This window comes from Papaver somniferum, chromosome 1 (genome assembly GCF_003573695.1).
Source record: "Papaver somniferum cultivar HN1 chromosome 1, ASM357369v1, whole genome shotgun sequence".
Lineage (NCBI taxonomy): Eukaryota > Viridiplantae > Streptophyta > Magnoliopsida > Ranunculales > Papaveraceae > Papaver > Papaver somniferum.
This window is the reverse complement of record NC_039358.1, coordinates 72,809,535-72,835,776: the sequence shown is the minus strand read 5'-3', so window position 1 is coordinate 72,835,776 and position 26,242 is coordinate 72,809,535. Positions and strand designations below refer to the sequence as shown.

General features: G+C 36.4%; 1 pseudogene; it reads left to right on the top strand.

The window, feature by feature from the left end:
* LOC113334043 lies at positions 1-15,289 on the top strand (annotated as a pseudogene).
* The last annotated feature ends 10,953 nt before the right edge of the window (positions 15,290-26,242 follow it).

Genomic DNA, 26,242 nt, shown 5'->3' with positions numbered 1-26,242 from the left:
ATGAGGGAATTTGAAAGAAACATAAAACAACTCGACACAGCCTGTCAGTCGAAAAGGCTTGCTCGAGGAGAAAAGTTAAAAGGAATAATTACCAAAACTGAATACTTGTATAAGTGAGTGTGCTCGAAACTGAATTCAATAAGTATTTAATACATTGGGAAACATTGTTGGTCTAGCAACCCAAATAAATCAATTAATCTATTTTTCAGAATACTCACAAATGCCACACCAAATTAATTGACCATTTCTAATGTATGGATCTCTTAATCTTCATTAAGAATTCTCCTTGTTAGCTCTATAAATTGATCTCCAAATCCTTCAAACTTCTTCACAATGTTCCAGAAAATACTTCAACATTTCTCCTTGTAACACTATGAAAATGAATCTTCACTTCTTCTTTAGAATTTTGTTTGTTCTACATTTTGCAGTACTCATTCCTATCATTGTATATCTTGATTATTCTTTTACAAAGGAAATCCTTTTTAGAGATGATCAAACAATATCTCAAGGTACAAGATGGGCTATTCTTCTTGCTGGTTCAGATGGTTACAACAATTACAGACATCAGGTAGCTAATGTCAAGATTTATGAGTTTTGCTTTGTTTTTGTTTAGTTTAAGGATAATTCATTACTGATTTCCAAAATGTTTTTCTTGCTTTGCTATGTTTTATCACTAGGCTGATATATGTCATGCATATCAAGTCTTAAAGAAAGGGGATTAAAAGATGAAACATAATAGTTTTCATGTATGATGATATTGTATTTAGTGAATACAATCCTAGACCTGGTGTTGTTACAACCCTCGCGGCGAAGATGTTTACTATGGAGTTCCAAAGGTATGTATTCATTAGTAATACAACTTATAGACCTTAATTATTTTGATTTAGAGACATATAATGTGTGTTGGTTTCATTTTGAGGATTATGTCAGAGAAGATGTAAATGTTGGTAACTTTTTAAATGTTCTTCTCGGAAATAAATCTGCTCTTACCGGAAATGGCAGTGGGAAAGTCGTCTCAAGTGGTCCTAATGACACTATTTTCATTTACTATTCAGATCATGGTGCTGCTGGTTTACTCGGAATGCCAGGCATGTCAAAGCGCTTATACGCAAATGAACTTCATGAAGAATTGACAAAAAAACATAAAGCAGGAACATACAAAAGTATGGTGATTTATGTTCAGAAGCTTGTGAAGCAGGAAGTATGTTTGAAGGTTTACTAAAACCTGGAATGAATATATATGTAACGACAGCATCAAATGCTACTGAAAATAGCTGGGGATACTATTGTCCCGGAGAAGATCCGCTTCCTCCTTCCGAGTATAATACTTGTTTGGGTGATTTGTATAGTATTGCTTGGTTAGAAGACATGTATCTTTCTCTCACTCTCACACACGGCTTACTAAATTGTAATCAAGAATGGATTTTATTTTCGTCGCTCTTTCATTGATATATCTATGTCTTGTGGATACAGTGAGAATTACAATATGAAGACCGAAACTCTACAAAAGTAGTATGAAGTGGTAAATTTGAACCCCAACAATAAGCTTTTCAAATTGTTGCTGATAACGCTTTCTAGATGTATCTAATTAGATATTTTTTGTTAATTTTTGCAGCTGAAACGAAGAACAAGAGCGAAAAATTATTGTCATGGATCACATGTAACTCAATATGGTGATATTAATAGCTTGGTTGGATACACGTCCAAAAGTAATTTTTTGACTTTTAGAAATCCAAAAGCAAGAAATCAGCTTGGGTGTAGAATTTTAAAACGACTTCCAAAAACAGAAAAGTCAACTTTTTGGGAAGCAAAATATCCTAACTTCTGACTTCTACTTCTGGAGAAGCAGAAGTCAGAAGCAGAATTGTATCCAAACGCGTTGTTATCAACTTAGAAACCAAAATATGTATACTTATATTGGTAAGAATCCAGAAAATGATGAAAACAAGTTTTCAATAGAAACCAACTCGAAATCGGTTCAAATGCCATCCCACACTACTAATCAACGTGATACCATATCTCATTCATTTCCAGCTATAGGTATGCTTCCCTGATTTTTTAGTTCAAATTACCATTACTTTTAGTTTTCTTCGTGCTTCACATTCGTAAATTGTTTATGTTTCAATTTTTGCACTAGTATCAAAATGCTCCTAAGGGATCTAAAAAGAAAACTCAAGCTTGACAGAGATACCAAAATGCCTTGCAACAAAGAAGTTATGTTGATGGCAGTATGGATCTCATCAGGAAGTTTCTATTTGGAACATCTGAGATGGCTTCGGAGGTGCTGAAAGATGTAACGTAAAATGGGTTATTTGTCCAAATATTTTTAAATCACGGTTCAAATGGACGACTAAAACATAGTTTGGGTGAAATGGCCAAAAAAAAAGAATAGTAAGGAGAAACTGGTTTTATCCTAGCTTAAATTTAAAAAATAGCAAGGATGAAACTGGATATATCCTGTGTAAATTAAAAATAAGAAAAAATATTTGAAAATGGGCACGATGAAACTGGTTACGTCCTGCCTATTTTTACATTTTTATCCATTTAAACCGTATCAAAATCTAACTGTCCATTTCACCCAAGAATTGTTGATTTTGGTCTTTTTAACTAATTTTGTGAAGATGTAAGGGCTGCTGGACAACCAGTTGTTGATGACTGGAGCTGTTATAAGACAATAAATATCCCAAACTCTATTTTCAATTGAGTGCAACATCTCAAGATTCTGATACTCGGAAAATGATATATCTTTTAACCAGTTTTACATCTATTTATCTTGGTCAGGTGGAAATATATGAGAAACATTGTGGACCAAATCTTTGAAGGAGTCGATTCTGCTGCCAAATCTTTATCAGATATTATTAATATCGCCCGTTCATCGTTAGTGACCCTGCTAAAGTTCGCATTTGTGACGCTCTTGCCAAGTAGTTATGTGATTCTCCACCAGATAAATCAACTAGGAGCGAAAAAATTTCACAGTTGGATCCAAGCTTTAATCTTGCTTTTGATCTTTTGGTAAGTGTTTCTTTATTTGTACTTTCAACTCCTTCTACTTTACCGCACCCTTACATCTGGTGCTATTTCTTCCTTAGGAACTCGCCGCCGCTTGGTCCAAACCGAGGGATTTTCTGAGTCTAGTAACACCATTCAAGATCTTTCCCGTCAAAATGCTAAACTAAAAGCTGATCTTCTCGCTGAAACCATGGTTACTGAGAATCTTCGTAACAAGAATCAAGAACTCAGAGGTATGTTTTCTTTATTTTTAATAATCTCTTTTGAATTTTACCGCACTCATGTCCATATTTTGAATTTCTTCGCGCATATATAAAGACTTAAACCAGAAGCGCGTTGTGGAGATATTTAATTATCAACACTCTGCTGAAGATGCCCGTGCGGATAATGAGAGATTGCAGACCCAACCAGATCAGTTAATTAATAACCATTCATACCTTCTTGACCAAATTGATAATCTAAAAAATGAAAATTTCTATCTATGTAAAGAAAATGATTTTCTAAGTTCCCAAATATCCAATCTTTTGGAGTCATTATACAGTTCTGATTTGACAAATCGAACTCTATCAGATGAAAAACGAACCCTTGCCGAAGAGAGGCGGTCTTTTTTGAATGAGAAAGCGACATTTACGCACCAATGCCTTGTCCTTCGGAAGACTTGTGCTGATCAAGAGGAATCTCTTCGCACCTTGAGAAATCAGCATGATGATGCCGTGAAAAAGTTAACCTTAGAGAACAAAAGGATTATCCACAACAAAATAAAAGTGACCGTGAATATGAACAAAGTTCGGGAACATCATAAACTATTAAAGAGGTCTTATGATACCCTGGTAAAAGAAAATCTCTCTCTCCCCCAAGATGAAAAGATAATTTGATCCCGTCTTCAAGGTTTAGTTTGCAATGATTTTGATAAATGTATAGAGGATATGAAAAGTAGTGGTCTTGCCTTATCTCAATATTTCGTTTCTCAAAGGGAAGGTAGTCACATTGAGCTGACTGCCTCAGTTTCACTTTTAATTGTTTAGAATTTTTTTTGTTTGGCGCGATTTCTTCGTTCTTGTATTAATTTAATGTCCTTTGTGAAAAAGCGGGGGGTCTAACAACACCACCCAATATTTCGTTTGGCAATCTGAATTGACAAACTTCAATATAATTTCAAGAGAATCAACTAGACAGTTAGAATCAATCTATAAAAAGTATATCAAAGAGTTTTATATCTCTATCTCTTGATTCAATCCGCAATCAGCAAATAGGGATTTGCGAGCCCGATTGAATATAAGAGTATTAAAATGAACGGTATCAAAGACCAATGTTCAAGTGTCAATCAATTCACTCAACAACCCTAAGGCCGGATACAAGAACTGATTGATCTTAACGTACAACCTGTGATATTTCTATTATATAAATAAAATATAATGTGGAAAAGAAATAACACAGACACCAGAATTTTGTTAACGAGGAAACCGCAAATGCGGAAAAACCCCGGGACCTAGTCCAGAATAAACACACACTGATAATAAGTTGTTACACCAATTTCCTACTACCTATTCGGACTAGATGTAATACCTTCTTCAACACTTGTAGAACTCCTAGCAGAATACCGATTCTCTTTAGAAATTCTTCACACAAATCTTCTAGCAGAACCCGAGGCTCTCTTTAGAAGATACACCACCACGATTCATACGATTCGATATTTTGTTTGCACAAAACACCGGTTTGATTTCCCTTTAGATGTAAATCAAGGTTTTGGAAATCTTGTGTTTATTTTGATAAAAACAATTACTAGGTAAAAGTAATATCAAAACAAACCTGTAGATTAGGGATTATTATACTCTTCAATAAAAGGAAGAGAAACCTAATAACTCTATAACAAGAACAACTAGAATAAATCTAGAGATATCTTGTTTAAAACTTCTCAAGGATTTTTACGAGATGCCTCAAAAGAAGTTTTTCTTTCTAGCCTCCGATTTTGACTAACAAGTGTTGGTATACGATCGTAAACTGAAATCTATCAAAACCTAGGGTTTATGATCAACAACTCTTGAATGGTTTTATATCAGAAGAGAAAACCTTAGAATAGACAAGAGGTGAAAACCTAGATTACAAGTTGTATGATCAATCACGAAGATTAAATACAACTTGGCTTTGTGATCCCTAATACAAAGACTTTTATCTCACTCTTGTTCACGAAGAACATAAGACGTGGAAAACAACATGCAGAGCTTACGCCAAATTTACAAAGGGATAAAAAACGTGTAAACTCGCGAACTTCTTATTTATAATGAACAATAGCTTGGAATCTAAGCAAAGCTATTTTCATTTTACAAGACTCTCCTAAATATGGGAGTCTTTTCTAAGTTAAAACTCTTGCCAAAATAATTAAATAAATAACTTATTTAGCAAAAATTATATTTATGTGAATAAATCACATTTTAACTTAGGCAGGAATCACAAACACTTTAATATGGTAATCAAAAGTGTTTGGACCAATAGATAACTTTCCTAGATAAGGAAACATCACCAACTTGACCAAAAATCCCTTTTAGTCACGTATTGGGCCCAAGTTCGCGGACAACAACAAATCCCATGGAATGTTTCCTACTAATGAGCTTAAATCACTCATAACTTTATCGTTATAACTCGGAATTGAGTGATTCTTGGCTAATTGGATTCACAAGCTCATTCACTATAACATGAGATCCTTTATAGGGATAAAGGTTATTATCACCAAATTCATGAATAAAATAACCTCAAGTATATATACATAAATGTACATTTACCGTCATAAGAATTGTTCCATATAGTGAACATTTATCTCGATAGATTAGAAAGGTAGAATTGAACAAGAATCCAAATGAAATCAATCACATACCTTTATTATGCTAAATAAAGAATGCATTTTGGAAACTAAAATTGACAACTAACTTAACATACCAACGCTAGTGGGTTCAACCGAGTAGTGCTTTAACACTTTGTATTTGCAGCATCTGAGAAGTCTTATCAGTCTACCATCCAGAAGTTGAGATCTGATCTGGCTAAGGCTCATAAAGAGCGCAGGAAGCGCTCCGTAACACTTTCCTATTCTCGAGACAAGGAGAACAAGAGGTGCCTATACCTTGAGAGTGAAAAAGCGGGGGTCTAACAACACCACCCAATATTTCGCTTAGCAATCTGTATGGACAAACTCCAATATAATTTTTATGAGAATCAACTAGACAGTTAGATTCAATCAATAAAAAGATATACGAAAGAGTTTATATCTCAATCTCTCAATTTGATCTTTACTCAAGCAAATGGAAATCTGCGAGTCTTTATCAAAGAGAGATAACTTGGACGGTACCAAAGACCAATGTCCAAGGATCAATCAATATCAATCAACAACGAAAGGTTGGATTTCCAATTGATGATCTTTTAACGCACAACCTGTATTATTTCAATTATACAAAAATATAATGCGGAAAAGAAATAATACAGACACCAGAAGTTTTGTTAACGAGGAAACCGCAAATGCAGAAAACCCCGGGACCTAGTCCAGATTGAATACACACTGTATTAAGCCGCTACAAACACTAGCCTACTCCAAGCTAACTTCAGACTGGACTATAGTTGAACCCCAATCAGTCTCCCACCGATTCAAGGTACAGTTGTACTCCTACGCTTCTGATCCCAGCAGGATACTGCGCACTTGATTCCCTTAGCTGATCTCACCCACAACTAAGAGTTGCTGCAACCCAAAATCGCAGAATAATAAACAAATCTGTCTCACACAGAAAAGTCTATCAAAGGATAAATCTGTCTGCCACAGAAAAAACCCTAGGTTTTTGTTCCGTCTTAAGATATAAAATCAAGGTGAACAGGAACCAATTGATAATCCGGTCTTATATTCCCGAAGAACATCCTAGATTAATCAATCACCTCTCAACAATCCTTCTTGACTACACAAGAGGTTTGTCGAGGAATCAAAAACAGTGAGACGTAGATGTTTGTGACTTCTTTATCTTTCCTATCAAAGAACTCTCACGATCTCAAGTCAATCAATAGATTGTACTCGTACGATAGAAGATGCAAGATCAGATCACACAACTACGATAAAAGTAGTATCGGTCTGGCTTCACAACTCGAATGAAGTCTTTAAGTCGTTAACCTGGTTTTAGAGAAGAAAACCAAAGGTTAAAGGAGAATCGACTCTATCGAGCGCACTAGTATCACACAGACGTGTGGGGATTAGTTTTGCACAATGCTAGATGTCTCCTTTATATAGCCTTCAAATCATGGTTTTGCCTTAGTTACAAAGCAATCCATATTCACCGTTAGATGGAAACCTGATTTAGATTCAAGCTAATATTTCTCAACCGTTAGATCTAAAACTAAGCTTGTCACACACACTTGGGTAGACGTTTACTGGTTTTGTGAAAAAAACCATGCCCAAACGTGTACGTGTATGTTGGTTCAACATAGTAACCCAAAAGGTTAACCATATGAGTATTTCATATTAACCTAGTTCTTCTTCACCATAACTAGTCAAATGAACTAGTTAGAGAGTTGTTCAATTGCTATAAGATATTATGTAACTACACAAGACACAATTGAAACAAAGATGATTCGATTCGATTGAATCGGCTCATGAACTTTATAGACACGGTTTGCATAAAGCATTCCTTAGTAATTTAAGTTTCATGTTCAGAGCACATCTTTAGATCATAACCACTTAAGCTCACAAACAAGTTCGCGGACTTAAGGCAACTGGCAGAGTTTTCCAAACTCAGAAAATCTCGGCAAAGAGACTTCCGCCAGTTCCCGGTCTGAGTTCGCGGACAAAACACGCAAACGAGTTTTTGGAAAATCCCAGCAGAAATTCTCGGCAAGAGAACTTTCGTCAGTTCTCGGACTTGGCAAAGCCAATTCCTCCGGTTTATCTCAATAAACAAAGTTCGAAAACTTCGGATTAAGAAATACATGGTTATGTAATCTAAACTCTCATTCCAATCATTGAGACATTCTCAGAGGACGTTATATAGCCGTTATTCACAAACCGTTTCACGTCAGAGCAATTATCAAACTAATTGAAACTTTTCATGACTTTCGTCATTAGGTGAAGATAAACTTGATCAAAGCGAAACGCTTTACCAACACACGATTTCGAGAAAAAGATAAGTAGTGAATACTCAGCTCGAAATGTGAAATGTGTATGATCAGTCTATATAAAATACGACTTTTTGTCTCATAAGAAGTAAGAGATAGAATGGATAGACTTTTGAATGATAGATAAATTCAAGTCTCCACATACCTTTTTGTTGATGAAGTTCCACGGTTCCTTGAGTAGATTTTCGTTGTTGTATGATGAATCTCCATGAAGTCCTTGAGCTCAACTACACTTTTCTATCCTAGTCCGAGACTTAGCTATAATAGACTATAAATCAAGACTCATAGTTTTGATCACTAACATTGACAAACATGCTTGATATAGCAACGCATGCGAGGTCGACCGAGCTATGCTCTAACAATCTTCCCCTTTGTCAATTTAAGTGACAGAACTATTAATACATATGGAATACAAAAAAGATAAACTTTAGTGGCTCCTATTCCATAGTATAATCTTCAACGTTCCTTGAAATCTTCGTCCTTCCAAGTACTCCAATGATCCCAAAGGTTGTAAGTTTAGCATCACCGTTGTTGAAGATCCGTAGCTATGAAAATGAGAGAAATCGAGATTCTCGATCATTATTATACAGTGTCATAGTATCATTATGTAACATCAAAATCCAATTGCATCACGACTTTAATAACAATACTATGGTGATATGTATCACTCCCCCTTAGTCAATACTCCATCTCGATCATGGAAACCACTCCCCCTTACACAATGATCCGAAAACCATATGTATTTGTAGTCTGAACTACATTATTTCTCCCCCTTTTTGTCAATAAAATAGGCAAAGGTAAAAGAACGGGATCATAATGAAATTTCCACAAGAGACATTTCATAGACTAAAAGAAAATAAAAAATACATACCAACTTAATTTAGATGCAATCATAAAGCCGAAGCTAAATGCATTCATCAAGGAGTTTTAAGATACAAGATAACCCCTATAAAATTCCACAACCGCACACCCCACAAGATATTACCATTAAGCACAAGTTCAAAAGAACTCTCCCCCATTTGATATCATTCCCGAAAAAACAACAAGAGCGACCTTAATTTCGAAAGAAAAGAAGGATTTTGAAGCACTAAAGAGATACTAAAAAGACAATAACGACAATCCTATAGAAACTGAACTGGAAAGTACCTATTGGAGTTTCAGACTCAATTTCCCAAAAGATAAGGATAGCATAGGGGCAAGTGTTGAAACGTTGCAGTGTCTAAGGGTTTGGTGAGAATATCAACCAATTGTTGTTCGGAAGGCACAAACTCCATACTGATCATACCATTTTCATAAAAATCACGAATAAAATGGTACCTTATGTCAATGTGCTTTGTTCTTGAGTGCTCAACAGGATTCTCAGTAATTCGAATCGCACTGGAGTTATCACAAAAGATCTTCATTATTCCAGTATCAATTCCATAATCAGCAAGTATCTGTTTCATCCATAGGAGTTGAGTACAACATGATCCGGCAGCAATATATTCTGCTTCACATGTGGACAGGGATTGAGAGTTTTGCTTCTTGCTATGCCACGCTACAAGATTGAGACCTACATAGTAGAATCCCCCTGGTGTAATTTTCCTGTCTTCTACACATCCTGCCCAATCAGCATCAGAATAAGCAGAAAGGTCAGCATTAATATCAAAAGTGTACGAGAGACCATACCCAATAGTGTGATTTATATATCGTATGATTCTCTTTGCAGCTGCAAGATGAGATTCTTTTGGATCCGCCTGAAACCTGGCACAACAACCAACACTGAAGGAAATGTCAGGTCTAGTAGCTGTAAGATACAAAAGGCTACCTATAATGAATCGATATAATTTTTGATCCACTTTTGCTCCTTTCTCATCCCTGTGCAATTTACCAGTAGTAGGAATAGGAGTTAACTTATGAGACGACTTATCCAGACCAAATATTGACACAAGATTACGTGCGTACTTCTTTTGGGATAAGTAAATACCCTCCTTATGTTATTGAATCTGTAATCCTAAGAAGAATTTCAATTCACCAACATTGCTCATTTCAAACTCTTTAGCAAGAGAGACTTGGAAATCTTTTGCGAATTTTTCAGAAGTTGATCCATAGATGATATCATCTACATAGATTTGAGCAATGACCACATCTTTCCCACTCCATTTGGTAAACAATATTTTATCAGCTCCTCCTCTTGAAAAACCTTTTCTAATAAGAGAGGTAGTAAGTTTCTCAAACCAGGCTCTTGGTGCTTGCTTCAATCCATATAACGCCTTTTTGAGCTTTAGCACATGATCTGGGAAATCAGGGTTTTCGAACCCCTTATGTTGAGCGACATAGACTTCCTCTTTTAAAATTCCATTCAGGAAAGCTGATTTTATGTCCATCTGAAACAACTTAATCTTGAGAAAGCAGGCATGGGCCAATAAAAGTCGAATGGACTCAAGACGTGCCACAGGTGCAAAGGTTTCGTCAAAATCGATTCCTTCAATCTGTGAATATCCTTGAGCGACAAGTCTAGCTTTATTTCTGACAATTGTGCCAAATTCATCAGACTTGTTTTTGAATATCCATTGGGTACCATCAATGTTGACATTTGGAGGACAAGGTACACGTTCCCAGACATCTTGTCTTTCAAATTGATTTAACTCTTCATGCATCACATTTACCCAAAAGGGATCTTTTAGAGCTTCATCAATATTCCTTGGTTCCACCTGCGAAAGATAACAACCAAAATTGCATATATTTTGAAGTTGACCCCTTGTTTTGGCTGTAGAATCCCTTCCCCCAATGATATTGTTGGGGTCATGATTCCTTTGAACCCAAAGATGTCGTGGAGGGACACGTTCTTGTTCATCAGGAATGGCTTGATCAGTGTTCTTCTCCTCGTCACTAGAAATGTCAGGATCAGTAACAGTTGGGATAACTTCAACTGATTCTGGAATTTCTTTGACTTTCTTAATTGTCTCAGTTGGAGGCAACTCAGTAGGAGAACTATCTTGACGAAAATTACTAATGTCGTCGATGATAACATTAACATATTCCATCATGACTTGTGTTCTGACTCTGAGATTACAAACTCGAAAACCACGACTATCAGAAGCATAGCCAAGAAAGATACCTTCGTCACTTTTAGTGTCGAATTTCCCTTTCTGTTCTCGATCTTTCAGAACATAACACTTACTTCCAAACACCCTGAGATAGTGTAGGTTGGGTTTCCTTCCATACCATAAATTATAAGGAGTGTTAAGGGTTTTAGACCGTAAATACACACGGTTGATCAAGTAACATGTTGTAAAGATAACTTCTCCCCAAAATCTTAAAGGTAAGTTTTTGTTGTGGAGCATTACCCTGGCCATTTCCTGGATGTTCCTATTCTTTCTCTTAGCAACTCCATTATCTTGAGGAGTAATTGGTGGTGAGTATTGTTGAATGATCCCCGGTTCGTCACAGAACTCAAATACCTTGGTGTCTTTGAATTCAGTGCCACGATCGCTTCTAATTTTCTTTAGTTTGCGACCTTGTTCGTTCTGGATCCTTTTAACAATAATCTTGAATTCATTGAGGGTTTCATTCTTATGGGATATGAATGCAACCCAAGTAAATCTGGTGTAATCATCTACCATAACTAAAGCATATTTCTTACCGGCAACAATGGGTTGTTGAATTGGTCCGAAGAGGTCCATATGAATTAAATCAAGTGGAGCTTTAGTGAGAATATCTCGAGATTATTTGTAGTGAACTTTCGTTTGCTTACCCTTTTGACAGGCACCACATACACCTTCAATCTTTGCATTAATTTTGGGAATGCCTCTAACAAGTTCTTTGTTAATGATCTTAGTTAGAAGGCGATAATTGATGTGACCAAAACGCTCATGCCAAAGATGTGTAGATTCCACCTTAGTCAAATTGCAACGGTTGCTAAACTGAGTATCAAGAAGATAACAGTTGTTTTTACCACGAGTTTCTTGAAAAATCACTTTCCCAGATTTGTCAATAATTTCACATCCATTCGCATTGAAGACAACTCGATGGCCCTTGTCGCAAATTTGACTAATAGAAAGAAGATTAGCAGTCTTACCTTTAACGTATACTACATCATGGATTTCTGGAATACCGGGTAGCTTGATCGTTCCCTTTTTGCTAATGTAGCAACAACTTCCATCTCCGAATGTTACAAGACCTCCTTCATAGTCAACAGACGAAACAAACCAAGTGAGATCACATGTCATATGTCGACTGCATCCACTATCAAGAAACCATTGAAAGGGAGATGTAGATCTTAAAGAAAAGGCACCCATACTACTAGTACTTCTCAATTTAGAGTTTCCTGGTAGTGTTGTATGAACTTTTAGAGAATCATACAGTTATTTAGATTTCTTACAAAGATTACTTGCAACGTTAAGACTCTTTTGAAAGGACATACAAGCTTGATGTATATGATCGGATGGATCACAACATGATCCTATGCTTTGAAGATTGTCTGACTGGTTCCTTGTCATATTAGTTTTCTCAACATTCTGTCGTTGATTACTATCTGATTTATGACTTTTCTTGAAAGAGGAACAACTGAGATTTTTCAACTTCTCAAAGGGAGTATTTCCAGATATCAAATCCTTAAGAATTGCAATTTCTGCAACAAGACCATAGTTGATCCGGATTTTTTCATCAAACCCTTTTTGAAGAGACACCAGTTTGTCATACCTTTTCTTGCGGTTGTTTTTTAAACCTGGTGAAGCGTCTATTGAGACTTTATAGTCCATATATTCAGATCGCTACAAACACAGACTTTTGAGGTCTTTAATGTGTTTGCCTGCTGTGATACCAATTGAAAAAGCGGGGGTCTAACAACATCGCCCAATATTTCGCTTAGCAATCTGTATGGACAAACTCCAATATACTTTTTATGAGAATCAACTAGAAAGTTAGACTCAATCAATAAAAAGATATATCAAAGAGTTTATATCTCAATTTCTCGATTTGATCTTTACTCAAGCAAATGGAAATCTGCGAGTCTTTATCAAAGAGAGATAACTTGGACGGTACCAAAGACTAATTTCCAAGGATCAATCAATATCAATCAACAACCAAAGGTTGGATTTTCAATTTATGATCTTTAACGCACAACCTGTATTATTTCAGTTATATAAAAATATAATGTGGAAAAGAAATAACACAGACACCAGAAGTTTTGTTAACGAGGAAACCGCAAATGCAAAAAAACCCCGGGACCTAGTCCAGATTGAATACACACTGTATTAAGCCGCTACAGACACTAGCCTACTCCAAGCTAACTTCGTACTGGACTATAGTTGAACCCCAATCAGTCTCCCAGAGATTCAAGGTACAGTTGTACTCCTACGCCTCTGATCCCAGCAGGATACTGCGCACTTGATTCCCTTAGTTGATCTCACCCACAACTAAGAGTTGCTGCAACCCAAAATCGCAGACTTGATAATAAAAAAATATGTCTCACACAGAAAAGTATATCAAAGGATAAATTTGTCTCCCACAGAAAAAACCATAGGTTTTTGTTCCGTCTTAAGATATAAAATCAAGGTGAACAGGAACCAATTGATAATCCGGTCTTATATTCCCGAAGAACAGCCTAGATTAATCAATCACCTCTCAACAATCCTTCTTGACTATACAAGCAGTTTGTCGAGGAATCACAAACAATGAGACGAATATGTTTGTGATTTGTTTATCTCGCCTATCGGAGAACTCTCACGATCTCAAGTCAATCAATAGATTGTACTCATACGATAGAAGATGCAAGATCAATTGACTCAAATGAACTAGTTAGAGAGTTGTTCAATTGCTATGAGATGTTATGTAACTACACAAGACACAGTTGAAACAAAGATGATTCGATTCGCTTGAATCGGCTCATGAACTTTATAGTCACGGTTTGCATAAAACATTCCTTAGTAATTTAAGTTTCATGTTCAGATCACATCTTTAGATCATAACCACTTAAGTTCACAAACAAGTTCGCGGACTTAAGGTAATCGGCTGAGTTTTCCAAACTCAGCAGAAAATCTCGGCAAAGAGACTTCCGCCAGTTCGCGGACTAAATACGCAAACGAGTTTTTGGAAAATCATAGCAGAAATTCTCGGCAAGAGAACTTCCGTCAGTTTGTGGACTGAGTTCGCGGACTTGGCAAAGCCAATTCCTCCGGTTTCTCTCAATCAACAAAGTTCGAAAACTTCGGATTAAGGAATACATGGTTATGTAATCTAAACTCTCATTCCAATCACTGAGACATTCTAAAAGGACGTTATATAGCCGTTATTCACAGACCGTTTCACGTCAGAGCAATTCTCAAAGTAATTGAAACTTTTCATGACTTTCTTCACTAGGTGAAGATAAACTTGATCAAAGCGAAACGCTTTACCAACACACGATTTCGAGAAAAAGATAAGTAGTGAATACTGAACTCGAAATGTCAAATGTGTATGATCCAGTCTATATAGCGTACAACTTTTTGTCTCATAAGAAGTAGGATATAGAATACATAGACTTTTGAGTGATAGATAAGTTCAAGTCTCCACATACGTTTTTGTTGATGAAGTTCCACGGTTCCTTTAGTAGATCTTCGTTGTTTTATGATGAATCGCCGTGAAGTCCTTGAGCTCAACTACACTTTTCTATCCTAGTCCGAGACTTAGCTATAATAGACTAGAAATCAAGACTCATAGTTTTGATCACTAACATTGACAAACATGCTTGATATAGCAACACATGCGAGGTCGACCGAGCTATGCTCTATCAGAGAGATTGATAGAAGTTTGCGTGGAAAATACTAAGAGAAGTGCCGCACGTGAAGTCCACATCAAAGCTCAATCTCTTGCTGATGGAGTTTGCCTTACTAATTCATTCCCCTTATTAGATGTAAAACCTCTTGATGTGGCTGACGACGAGAAACTTCCCGATCCTGACAGTGATTATGACTATGAGAGTTGTGATGATGAAGAGGTTCTTCTTCTACAGGATCAGCACAAAGAGAGTGAAGCTGGTAATGATCTCCTCCAAAATCCGAATCCTGATGTTGGTGGTGACCTTCCTAAAGATCCAAATCCTGATGTTGTCCCCAATGCTGAAGCTGATGCTGAAATTTCCTCCCCAAATGATGATTTTCCTCAGAATGTTCTTTAGCTTCTTCAATCTTTTATGTGTCTGGATATTCTCTAACTTAGGAAATCGATCTTGTTTTATCTCTTTTTTCTACACATTAAAAGAAGCACATTTATATTTCTATATAAGATTATTTCTAAGAAGGAGAATGATACCTCCCTTGTACTATTCCCATACTTTCCTTTGTTATTCACCTTTGGGGAAATAATCATGCCTTTCGTTTCTTCTCATTATGCGGTATTATTTGTGCGTCATTTTAATTTTGATTATGTTCTGCATTTCTTTCTGACCTTGCGCGTTATTTTCACTATGCGACTATACTTGTGCGTTGTTTAAGCATCAAATATGTATTGTTTTGCTTTGTGCTTTACATTCAAATTCTTCACCTACAAAATAATAATCCTTAAGTTTAAAGTGATCTTTGGACTGAGAATCCCTAAGTAGAGGTTTTATAGGGATGTCTTATTGATCCTCCCTAAGTAGAGGTCTTAATTATCCTCCCCCGTTGATGGGACTTATCTTTTCCCCAGGGTATTACTTTGGTCGTGCGACAAAATCGCAGGCAGTCATTACATTTGCAAGTAATAACCCATTGATTTTGCCTTATCATTTTTCGTATTTTTGCCTCTGCGGGATTTATTGGCGTGTCAATATGACAAGTCTAATTACTCCCGTGAGTAAAAGTCTTATGATGTTGACGTCTTTGACACGATTCAGCTCCCTAGTGGAGGGTGTCGTCCTTATATTCCCCCTGACTTCCCCTTCAAGGAAGATTACCCCTACCGGGTTAGGGTGGGATCTTCCTATCAAGTGATGCCAACAATCAGTTGTGTTCGTGGCCTTTTGTCCCTCCGCCAATATGGCTTATGGTTACAAGACCACACCCTAAGTGGGGTTTCTTGAGGGCCGAGTGCATCATCATCAAGACTTGTCAAGAATGGCCAGGTACGCTCCCGATGCCCCAGGCACTCTTGACTCAACCGTGTGCCGCGGCGCCCTGATCGAGTTTCTGTACTCCTTATGAGAGAGCTTAGTACCTTAGTCTTTCAACTAAGGAGTCTCTGCTGGATAGGCTTTCGTTTCGCTCTTATTCTCCATGACTCAGATTCCAGGAATGGTATGGCTTTCACCCGAGCCATGCATTCTAGGTTTTACCCAATCATGACGCGCATTAGGTCTTACTGTTGCCTCTTGAAGTTATGTAAACTAGGGTACACGCCACAATTGGATGCCTAGAATCTCTAGTTAGAGGTTTTAATTTATAGTGCCTCCTATTGAGGTCTTATTATGAGGTCTTATCGCTGCCTCATTCTTCTACTTGTATTTTTTTTTTATGAAATATTCATTTTTCGCATAAGAAAAGATTTTTCACTTTCATTCAAACTTCTGAAGTATACAATTGCCATTCTTGGTGCGTATATATCATTTTCTTTATTCTACCGCATGTCCTATAGATAGTACTTCTTCAGGTGTATTTGATTCCATGGGTGGTCAAACTTGCATCCTGTGTTTTTCCCCTCAGGATCCATTAACTCATACGCTCTATTTCCAACTATCCTCTTTATTATGTAAGGTCCATCCCATTTCTTCTCCAGTATTCCATCTCCTCGTCTTTGATACGGCAGTATTTCTCTCAACACTAGTTCTCCCGGCTGGAATTCTCTTTCTTTGACGCGCTTGTTATATTCTCGGGCAAATCTTTTGTGGTAGTTCTCCATATGTGGTAGAGCAATTCTCTGTTTTCTTCTAAGTCATCAATCTTTGCTAAGATCAAATATGTGTTTAAGTTCTTTTCCCATGCTTCCTTCTTTGTGGCGGGTATGATAACTTCAGTTGGCAGCACTGCTTCTACTCTAGACAGAAAGGTGACATTCCTGTAACTTCTCTCCTTGTTGTTCTATACGCCCATACTGCATTGTGTATTTGTTTGCCCCATCCTTTGTTGTGTCCTTCCAACTTTTTTTTCAATATATATGCAAGTGTTTTATTAGTTGCCTCAGCCTGCCCATTGCTCTGTGGATATAAAGGAAATCCTCTCGTATAAGTATATATGCGCCAAAAGAAAACCCTACGACCAAAATAATCTCTTCTTGGGTTTGGTTGAGATTTAATAATCGGTATGTATCCTCTTCCCTGTTTCTAGCTCCAAAATGTAGTTGCATGAAATCCTACAACCACACCCTAATGATAATCTATGAAGTAATCTAAGAATCATGATGGAATACTGATAGACACATTTTTGTGTCTGATTTGTCTCGATTCTATATATTTTTAACGCTCAATTGTTGTATTTATTATGGTTTTTATGTCTTTATAGGTGTTTTCGGAGAAATAAGCTTTTGTGGAGAAAGTTGCTCGAAAAGTGGCATTTGGACCTCCAAGAGAATATGTTAAAGGCACCCCGGAGAAATGATGTAGGCGCCCGGAAAATTCACTAAGAGCATCCCCAAGGACAAATGCTAAAGGGACCCCAGCTTTGGCTAAGGGGCACTCTACTGATAAGGGGTACCCACTGCTATTCGTACTACCATATCTGTTAGGGGGAGAACCATCATCTTCGTTTGAAATGAAAAATGGCGGGAAAACTATTATCAAGAGCGAACTCCCCTGAATTGGATTTAGACGTGACTTTCTCGGGGATTTTCACCGGACCAAGTTGGTTTGGGCTTGGTTTGATCAGACAGGAAGGGTATATGGATTACAGTCGAAAATAAAGGGAGATATGGGAAGCTTTCACAAAACAGAGAAAGTAAAAATACTCGGACTTCTGTTTGATTTTCTTACACTGAGTATGGGAAGTATGTAAGGATTAGAGGCATATGTTGTTATGAGATACGATTCTATCGATTATGGAATGAATTTTGAAAGATGTTGCAGCTCAGAAACGTGTAAAAATGGAAGAGAATATCTAGGATTTTTGGAAAGGTTACACGAATAAAACAGGGAGGATATCTTCTCTGATCTGATTTAGCTCTATCTAAAGGAAGTTGGAATGCAGGAAGGAAACACATGACGCATCAAGAAGATAAACCAAGGAAGAAAATTACCGTAACTTGCAGAGAATAAAACGGAAAGATAGTTGAAATGTTTCACGAAATAACATCACATGTGGTGTATAAAAGGCGTTGGGATAGTTCAGAGAAGATATATCGAGGGTTTGGCATAGTTTGGAGAGGCTAGAATAGAAGAAAATTCGAGTTGCAGAGAATCAGTTTCTGCTGCTGCGGAAGATAAAGAACACGAAGAACTTAAGATCACCAGGCGCAGTCGTTAAGTTACAGTGACTGCAACAGAAAACCTCTATCGTTTACTCTGTAACAGTGTATTCGTAACGCTTATATCTGTTGCGAATTCCAGTATTAGCACTTTTCACCTCTTTTAATCAACTTTTGAGCCATAAACATGTATTTTGAGCACACGGTTAATATGAGGAGCTAAACCCCTTTGTTGATGCGACGGAGGAAGCTATTTTTCCAATATTTGTGTGGTAACTTTTTTATTTAATTAATTATTGCAATTCTTTACGATTATTTTCCCTGATGAGAACTGATTTATAGATTTTTGTTAAACAATTGTGATTTCTTTTGATAGAGCATGCTTGCCTAGGGTTTTGATGTTCTATGCTTTTGATAAAAAGTTGTTATTTCTAAAAATCTAAGTATTGCAATATATTAGAATCACTTGAATGTATGAGTTGCATGATTATTATTAATTGAATCACATGAAAATTGGAAAATAGTAGAATCCTAAGTCTCAGTGTTTTTTACAAACTTGAAAACAATTTTAATTCAATTTGCTCTTTTAGGATTAAAATATAAATATAGAATCGAACTTTCACAAGTCTTAAACGAACCTTTTTCTACAACTATAAAAAAATTTCATCAATTTTTGGCACCGCCGACTTGTCTTTAGGTTTAGGTTTTAGATTTTTTGTTTTTAGTCTTTGTTTAATTTAATTAATTTTTTTTTTTTTTAACTTCTAGATTTTACTTTGGTATTTTTTTGTTTTTGGTGTGCAGGATTGACCGGAAGCTAAAGTTGGAAAGTTAGACTTGATTGCCATAAAAGGAGAAAGCCGAAGATTTTATTTTTAAGGACTTTTATTTATTCATTTCTTTATTTCCTTTTGGACTTGTAATTTTCTTTTATTTGGTTGTTTGTTAGTATTTTATTTATTAAAAAAAACACACACTCTTGCACACACCAATTGCATTTTCATCCGGCACCGATTTTAGGAAAACAAGTGGTTTAGTACGGTGAACCCTCTGGGTGTTATCATCCGAAACACCACAAACCTCAGCCTCGTACCTTTGGGTATATTTTGTTGTGGTAAACCAAGCTTACCTAAATTAGTTAGCCCAGCATTTGCATGTGCACAGTTTTTGGTTGAATTCTTGTATACCAGAACGTAAGAGAGACGCTCTAGGACGGTTTATGTGTGAAAAACCTAGAAGTGATATTTTAGGAAACAAGAGTCTTGATTACCTTAATCTAGAGACTTCTGATTTTGGAAAGTCTAGTTTTGAACATCCCTCTAGTGAGGAGAGAATCCTTATTACTCAGGTAGAGCCAGAAATGGCAACTTTGAAAGCTTTGTTGAATCCGACTAGGACTACTCGTCCCTCGTGTATCAGGTTAGCTGAAATGGAAGCAAATTATGAACTTAAACCTGGGACCCTACAGATGCTTCCAATCTTTTTAGGGAAAGAAAATGAAAACCCCTATTTCCATGTTAGGGACTTTGAGGAAATTTGTAGTACCCTATGAAAAAGCGAGGGTCTAACACCACCACCCAATATTTCACTTAGCAATTTGTATGGATAAACTCGAATATACTTTTAAGAGAATCAACAAGACTCAATCAATTAAAAGTATATCAACGAGTTTATATCTTTCTCTTGATTTGATTTACTCAAGCAGGAACTACGAGTTCTAATCAAATAAAAGGAATAACTTGGATGGTACCAAAAACTAATATCCGAGGATCAATCAATGACAATCAACAACCAAAGGTTGGATTACTCTAATTGATGATCTAACGCACAACACGTATTATTTCAATTATAAAGATAAAACAATATAATGCGGAAACTGAAATAACACAGACACCAGAAATTTTGTTAACGAGAAAACCGCAAATGCAGAAAAACCCCGGGACCTAGTCCAGATTGAACACACATTGTATTAAACCGCTACAGACACTAGCCTACTCCAAGCTAACTTCGAACTGGACTGTACTTAAACCCCAATCAGTCTCCCACTGATCCAAGGTACAGTTGTACTCCCTACGCCTCTGATCCCAGCAAGATACTGCGCACTTGATTCCCTTAGCTGATCTTACCCACAACTAAGAGTTTCTATGACCCAAAGTCGAAGACTTGATGACAAACAAATCTGTCTCACACAGACAAGTCTATCGAAAGATTAATCTGTCTCCCACAGATAAACCCTACAAGGTTTTGTTCCGTCTTTTGATAGTAATCAAGGTGAACAAGAACAAATTGATAATCCGGTCTTATATTCCCGAAGAACAGCCTAGAGTTATCAATCACCTCACAACAATCTTAATCTTATGGTAGTGAAACAAGATGTTATGGAATCACAGACGATGAGACGAAGATGTTTGTGATTACTTTTTATATCTTTCCTATCGGAGATATCAATCTCAAGCCAATCAATATGATTGTACTCGTACGATAGAAGATGCAAGATCAGATCACACAACTACGATAAAGTAGTATCGATCTGGCTTCACAATCCCAATGAATCCTTTAAGTCGTTAACCTGGTTTTTGAAGAAGAAAACCAAAGGTTAAAGGAGAACCGACTCTATCACGCAAACTAGTATCACACGTAAGGTGTGGGGATTATTTTTGCATTGATGCTAGATGTCCCCTTATATAGTCTTTCAAATCAGGGTTTGCCATTAAGTTACCTTGGTAAGAAAGCAATCAATATCCACTGTTAGATGAAAACCTGATTTAGATTCAAGCTAATATTTCTCAACCGTTAGATCGAAAACTTAGCTTGTTACACACAATTGAAATGCACGCTTCTAGGTTTGTTAACCGTACCCAAACGTATGCAATTGTTGGTTCAATAATAGTTAACCAAAAGTTTAGCCATATGAGCATTTCATATCAACCATGTTTTTCTTCACCATAACTAGTTCACATGACTCAAATGAACTAGTTAGATAGTTGTTCAATTGCAAGGAATTCTTATGTAACTACACAAGATACAATTGAAGCAAAGATGATTTGATTCACTAGAATAGGTTCATGAACTTTTATAGCCACGGTTTGCAAACTGCATTCCTTAGTCTTTTTAAGTTTAAGTTCAGAAATCATCTTCAGATATATAACCTTCTTAAGTTCGCAAACTTGGTTCGCGGACTTAAGCTAAAGGGCAGAGTTTACAAACTCCAGCAGAAATTCTCGGGATGAGAACTTCGCCGGTTCGCGGACTGGGTTCGCGGACTTAGCTTCACGTACTAGTTAGTCAACTCCAGCAAAAATTCTCGGGTTTGAGAACTTCGGCATTTCGCAGGCTAAGTTCGCGGACTTGGCTCACGCCATTCTTCCGGTTCTCTTGATCAACAAAGTTCGCAAACTTGGGTTCAAGGAATAGGACTTATACATAAATGTGTTTCCACAACAATGCTTATGTCCACATTGGTTATGTAATCTAAACTCTCATTCCAATCATTGAAACATTCTTCGTCAAAGCAATTTTCAAAGTGATTGAAACATATCATGACTTTCTTCACTAGGTAAAGATAAATTTGGTCGAAGCGAAAAGCTTACCAACACATATTTTGAGATATAGATAGGCGAGGTATACTCGGCTCAAAATACCAACTGTGTATAATCAAAGTCTATGTATAACATACGACTTTTTATCTCAAGAAGTAGGAGATAGAATAGATAGACTTTTGAGTGATAGATAAGTTCAAGTCTTCACATACCTTTTTCTCGAGAAGTTCCACCGGTTCCTTGAGTAGTTCTTCTTCTTGTATGATGAATCGCCATGAAGTCCTTGAGCTTAACTACACTTTCTATCCTAGTCCGAGACTTAGCTATAGTAGACTAGAAATCAAGACTTATAGGTTTGATCACTAACATTGACAAACATGATTGAGATAGAAACGCATGCGAGTTCGACCGAGCAATGCTCTAACAATCTCCCCCTTTGTCAATTGTAGTGACAAAACTATCAATACATATGGAATGCAAAAAAGATAATGAAACTTTAGTGGCTCCTATTCCACATGTATAATCTTCAACGTTCCTCGAAATCTTCGTCATTTCAAAGTACTCAAATGATCCCAAAGGTTGTAAGTTTAGCATCACCGTTGTAAGATAACCCCTCTAAAATTCCACAGCCGCACACCCCTCAAGGTATGACCATTAAGCACAAGTTCAAAATAACTCTCCCTCATTTGATGTCATTCCCGAGAGAACAACAACGAGCGACCTTAATTTCGAAGGAAAAGAAGGATTTCTTTGCACATAACAAATCACATACAAGTATGAATTTGAATCCAAAATATTCAATTAAACTAACCACAAGAGAACCCATGATTAATTTAATCGACAAATGCTCAACATAAGTGAACTTATGGAGACTCAAAATATACAATTAAATTAATCACAAGAGAACCCATAATTAATCTAATCGAAATACACAACCAAACTAATCACAAAAGTAATCAATTCAATTGGTCATGCTCGACATAAGAAAACTTACGGAGCAACAACTAAATAACCAAACAAGATGATTAATTTAGTTGAAAATGCTCGACATAAAGTACCTTACGGAACAACAACATAGCTAATCATGAAAATAATCAACTTGCTCTTTCAACGCTCAACATAAGACACTTTACGGAGCCTCACAATAATACATAAAATATGGATCAGGGAAGATCAATTACTGCGGAATACACAAGGATTCATTATATTTTCCATCGTTATTCGCATAACGACATTCAATAGACATAATTCTTGCAAACAAAAAGATTTTAACCTATCTTCCATCAATAATTGACATAATAGGCTTAACTTTTGTATTTGTCAAAAGTCTATTCATTCTTTTATCAATACATGCATATCGACATACGAAAGACTTTACTTTTGACAAGGTATGGGACAATCATAGTTCACAGAAGAAAACACACATATCCCATAGCAATATTGCAATATATAAAACCATAAATATTAATACTGCAAAAATCATCTTCCAAACAAATTTAGAATTTAAACCAATAAATCTAAAACACATGAAGATGAAAACGTTGGACATAGCTATGTGTAATCATACTAATGGCTATTCCAAACTCTAGTAATCCTTCTCAAAAATAAGAATAAATTCTCATAAGAAGTTTCCTAAGAAACAAGACAAACTCGTAATGCACATACAAGATGATTTGTCCTTATAGGGTAGAATCAATCTTTTTCGCATGAATTTACACCAATAATAGCTACCAAATGCGTATAAAAAAATTTCTTAACAAAGAAGAACATACAAAGTCAATAACGACTATGCACCATAGTTCACAAAGGATGATTGTGAACATTCAAGAATTCCATACACTGCGTACTATTTTCCATTCTTGAACTTCCTTCTTTGTGATTCACCAACAACATTCTTGTAAAAGCTACAAATTATCTTACAAGAGTAGTACTCCAAGAATCCAAGTGCCCAAGTTCAAGAGAAGTGGAACAAGTGCAACGAAACGGAGCAAAATACTCAAAAAAAAGAGACTGGACAAATACCAATCTTAACTCATCCAAATTCAAGGTTTCTCATCTCCATTTTGAAGATAATCCAAAGAGGAAGATATTTCAAAAAGAATGAGGTTAATCCGAGTTCGTACGAAGAATTTACGGCCAAAACAAGTTTACCGAATATCGACGTCAAGTATGGATACGGGTTTGCAAACGAATTTTCGTATCCTGGAGAAGTATGCAGACGGGGTTTGCGAAATTAAACCCCTGGATTTTGGTTTTAAATGATGTTATGCATACTTGGTATGTGTACTATGAAGTCCAAACATCCCAAATTAATGTTTTCAAACCTAAACATTTAAGAACCTTAAACACAGATCAAGTTAGGTAGAAATGAACGATAAGCAAGGTACATGGATCATTATAAGTACTCAAACAAGTAATAAAAACATAAAACTTGCTCAAGTTTATATACATACCTTTTTAGAAAAGTCCAATTGAATTCTACAGTCTTACCGAATATAATCTGTGCGCCCCAATTCTTGTGCATTCCTCACCATATACATAGCAGGGCGTTCCTTGGTGAGGATGCACTTACAACACACTCAAGTTGTGTTGAGGTGAACAATGTCTTGCTCACCACAAGTGACTTTTGGATTATCATGAAAGAGATCACTTTTAGAACCTTTCACATCCAAACCCATCTTTCCAAAAAACTTTTTAAGTTCCAACATCATGGATACTGCTTTCTCCATAGTCATGGAACTTTCAGGGAGATCATTACTTTTCACACTCAAAACATCATTGACTTTCTTTGGTTTCCACTTTTGAGTGCGTTTAGGAACAATCAGAACCTTCTTCCTATTACTCTCTTCTAGATTTGTAGATAGAGAATTGGATTGACTATTCTTTTGCAAGTTAGTATTTCTCCAATTGGGAGCATCAGATCTTGTATTATTCTTTACGAAGTTATCCTTTTGATAACTATTACGATTGTGAAAAGGATTCATATGACGTTTATAGGCAAATCTGGGCTTATCGCAACACTGATTCCTTTGCCTAAGGGTTGGACAGTTACAACCTGTAACGTTAAGAGGATTAGTCTTAACGTATGATCTTGGTTTCAAAACTTCTTGTGATGCCCAAACAAGAACATCATGAAGTTTCTCATTCCTTATACGGAAACGAATCTCCTTTCCAGGTGACCTTTATTTCCGCAATAGTGGAAAACATAAGGAATGTTCTTACCTCGATCTGTATGTGCTGACTTTGGAGGTTGATATACTTTTCTCTTTCGAACCTTAACTGCCGGTGAAGGTATTTCACTTTTTCCATCAGTGGAAACCTTTTGTTGAGAAGAATCACTAGCCTTGAAAATTTTTACCTCTTTGCTAAAACTTGGAGCATTTATTCCCTTATAGCCCAATCCTCGTGTATCACGATGATTTTTACTTGCTCCTAGCATAGTGGTTAATTTGCTTAAACTAGTATTGAACTTTTTCAAGTCATCTTTCAACATATTGATTTTATCAAGAGCGGCAGCTAAATCAGCCTCAAGACGTTTTTCTCGAGCGAGACAAACACTTTCTCTGTCATCAAAACTAATTTGTTGAGAGTTAAACCTTGCTTCGTATTCTGCAAGTTTCACTTCCAACAAAAAGTACTTTTGATAAAGATTATCACATTCAAGTGACTTCATATGTAGATGTTCCTCAGAATCCTTGAGGATCGATTCGTTAGAATGATTCGAAAAATAAACACCTGTGTAACATCTTCTCAATTTCTTGTTTTCTCGACAGAGAGGAGTCAGAAGAGGTGAGACATGAGAAGTTGTAATCTTCTTCATATTCCATGAATCCAAAAACTTAACATACTTTGAGACTTCCTCGTCAACATCTCTATCAATATCGGAATCACCTTCATCAGAAAGTTCATCCAACTGTTCTTCTAGGAGAGTTTCCCAATCAATAATGTTTACATCAAGAGAATGTTTAGTTATTGACTTAGATGTGATAGTTCTCTCAGGTGAATCCAAGCTTTTAGAATCATCTGGTGATTTTTGAACTGGTACGTTATTAGAGATAGACTCGTCCATAATCAGATCGCTACAAACACATACTTATAAGGTCTTTAACGTGTTTGCCAGCTCTGATACCAATTGAAAAAGCGAGGGTCTAACAACACCACCCAATATTTCACTTAGCAATCTGTATGGAAAAACTCGAATATACTTTTAAGAGAATCAA